The following is a 3,482-nucleotide window of genomic DNA, read 5'->3' on the forward strand; positions in this document are numbered from 1 at the left end:
CTATTTCAAATCCTGAAAGATGATGCTGTGAAAGTGCTGCACTCAATATGCCAGCAGATTTGGAAAACTCAGCAGTGGCCACAGGGTTGGAAAAGGTCAGTTTTCATTCCAATCCAAAGAAGGCAATGCCAAAGAATGCTCAAACTACTGCACAATTGCACTCATCTCACACGCTATTAAAGTAATGCTCAAAATTTTCCAAGCCAGGCTTCAGCAATACGTAAACTTCCACTGACTCAATGGACATGGGTTTGGGTGAACTCCGGGAGTTGGTGATGGACAGGGAGGCCTGGCGTGCTGTGATTCATGGGGTTGCAAAGAGTCAGGACATGACTGAGTGACTGAACTGAACTGAAACTCCTTGGAAGGAAAGTTATGATCAACCTATACAGCATATTAAAAAACAAAGACATTACTTTGTCAACAAAGGTCCATCTAGTCAAGGCTATGGTTTTTTCAGTGGTCATGTACTGATGTGAGTTGGGCTAGAAAGAAAGCTGAGGTCCGAAGAATTGATGCTTTTGAACTGTGGTGTTGGAGAAGACTTTAAGCGTCCCTTGGACTGCAAGGAGATCCAACCAGTCCATCCTAAAGGAGATCAGTCCTGAGTGTTCATTAGAAGGACTGATGTTGAAGCTGAAACTCCAATACTTTGGCCACCTGATGTGAAGAGCTGACTCATTTTAAAAGACCCTGATGCTGGGAAAGATTGAGGACAGGAGGAGAAGGGATGACAGAGGATGAGATGGTTTGATGGCATCACGACTCAATGGACATGGGCTTGGGTAGACTCTGGGCGTTGGTGATGGACAGGGCGGCCTGGCGTGCTGTGGTTCATGGGGTTGTAAAGAGTCGGACACGACTGAGTGACTGAACTGAACTGTCTGAGTATTCCATTACAGGAATACTTTCCATGGCAGGAAAGCTATGACAAACCTACGGTGTGTTAAAAAGCAATGACATCACTTTGCTGACAAAGGTCCGTATAGTCAAGGCTATGGTCTTTCCAGTAGTCATGTACAAATGTGAGAACTGGGCAGTAAAGAAGGCAGAGTGCCGAAGAATTGATGCTTTCAAACTGTAGTGTTGAAGAAGACTCTTGAGAGTCCCCTGGAAAGCAAGGAGATCAAAACAGTCAATCTAAAAGGAAATCAATCCCGAATACTCTTTAGAAAGACTGATGCTGAAGCTGAAGCTCCAATACTTTGGCTACCTGATTCAAACCACTGACTCCATTAGGAAAGACCCTGATGCTGGGAAAGATTGAAGGCAGAAGGAGAAGAGGGCAAAAGGATGAGATGGTTGGATGGCTGATTTAATGATCACTGATTCAATGGACATGAACTTGGGCAAACCCTAGGAGATGGTGAGGGACAGGGAAACCTGGCGCTGCAGTCCATGGGATCACGAAGAAGCATACATGACTTGGTGACTGATTAACAACAACATTCCATTAAATGGATATATCACAGTTTGTTTACCTATTCAATTGCTGATGGAAACATGGGTTGTTTCCACCTTTGGCTATTGCGGATACTGCTGCAATGAACATGGATACGTCTCTCTGTTTGAATCCTGTTTTTCTTTTTCCTCTTTTTGGTATATACCTAGGAATGGAATTACTGGGTCATACGATCTGCCTGCAGTGCAGGAGATCTGGGTTCAATCTCTGGGTTGGGAAGATCCCCTTGGAGAAGGAATAGCTATCCACTTCAGTATTCTTGTCTGGAGAATTCCATGTACAGAAGAGCCTGTTGGGCTATAGTCCACGGGATCACAAAGAGTTGGACACGACTGAGAGATCAATACTTTTACTTTTCTTTCATAGTAATTTAAAGTAGGATTTTAAAAATATTTATTTATTTTATTTGGCTGCATTGGGTTTTAGTTGCAGCATGCCAGCTTCTCAAGTTGTGGCTTGTGGGTTCCAGAGCATGCGGGCTCAGTAGTTGTGGTGTAAGGGCTTAGTTGCTTCACCATACGTGGAATCTTAGTTCCTCTAACAGGGATCAAACTCAAGTCTCCAGAATTGGAAGGTAGATTCTTAACCACTGGATCACCAAGGAAGTCCCCAAAATAAAGGAGGATTTTTAAAAATTTAATTCTTTTATGTGGTTGCACCAGTTCTTAATTGCCACAAGCGGAATCTTTGAGTTGCAGTATTTGAACTCTTAGTTGACGTATGTGGGATATACCCAGTTCCCTGACCAGGGATTGAATCCTCATCCCCTGCATTGGGCAGGCAGATTCTTAACCACTGGACTGCAGGGGAAGTTCTAAGGAGGATTTTAAAAGCTTATTTCTTCTGATTCTATCATCCTAGACTTGCAATTAAGCTCCTCAAATCTCCTCAGGCCATGTAGCTCTCAGTGCCCTATAAGCTCCTTTCTCCAAGCAAATGGTAAGAATTCTGCTGCTTGGGGTGCAACTCTTCTCCTTAAGTGTGAGTAAGGTGAGCCTGGAGGCTTGGCATCTATGAGACCTTGAACCTCAGGAAGCTCTTCATCAGAAAAGTCCCCTAGAAGAGAGGTTAAAGTAGTGCTGGAATGCTTAGGGTTCTTGGCCAGTAGATAGCACAGACAGATTGGGGGTGGAAGACAGTCTGATGCCAAGTGCAGAAACACCCAGGACCCTTTGCAACCCTACCTAGCATATGATCAGGTCTCACAATGAGTTAGAAAATTAAGATCCTCACCCAAATCAACCACCCCAAAATAATCTTTCAGAGTTTATACATGTGAAAACTTATTTGGCAGGAGTAATAGAAAATATTAGAATGCTCTAGCTTTTAAAAATCCTTTAACTGTAATTTTTAAATTTAATTATTAAATTTTTAAAAAGTTGTACATTTTAAAGAGTACAATTCAGGGGCACTTAGTGCATTCACAATGTTTTACAACCACCACATCTTTCTAGCTTCAAAGCTTTTCCATCATCCCAGAAGAATACCCCATGTGCTCTAGCTTTTTTGATGTGATTGCTTTCCTTCGCTAGTTACTGCCATAATGTTCACACATATGAAGACTTAACACTATCACAAAAACAAGCTCATCTAACACAGGAAATAAATGAACAACCGGGTATGGGAGACACTAATCAATTCTGAGCACCCTTTGATGACTTCTTTCTAGACTGTTTATTGATCTGAGGTGGAATCAGGAGAATAGCAGCTTCAGTAACACCCTGGTTGCACCATCTGATTTAATGTGAGATTAACTAACATTCCCAAGACATTGGCAATTCTCTGAAGACAGAGATTAAGTCTTATACATATTTGCAATGTCCCACACAATGGATGGCATCTATAATGTGCTAGGTAAGTGTTTTTTGGTTAGAACTGAATGGACTAGGTGATCTTTGCTTAGGGGACAGCAAGTTGTAAGAGTAAGTAAATGTGAATTTAGAGACATACAGATTTAGAGATAGATTATTCCTGAGAACAACCCGCAAAGTAAAATTTCCCCAAGGGAAAGCAGAAAGAC

This window comes from Bos indicus x Bos taurus, unplaced genomic scaffold (genome assembly GCF_003369695.1).
Source record: "Bos indicus x Bos taurus breed Angus x Brahman F1 hybrid unplaced genomic scaffold, Bos_hybrid_MaternalHap_v2.0 tig00001982_arrow_arrow_obj, whole genome shotgun sequence".
Classification (NCBI taxonomy): domain Eukaryota; kingdom Metazoa; phylum Chordata; class Mammalia; order Artiodactyla; family Bovidae; genus Bos; species Bos indicus x Bos taurus.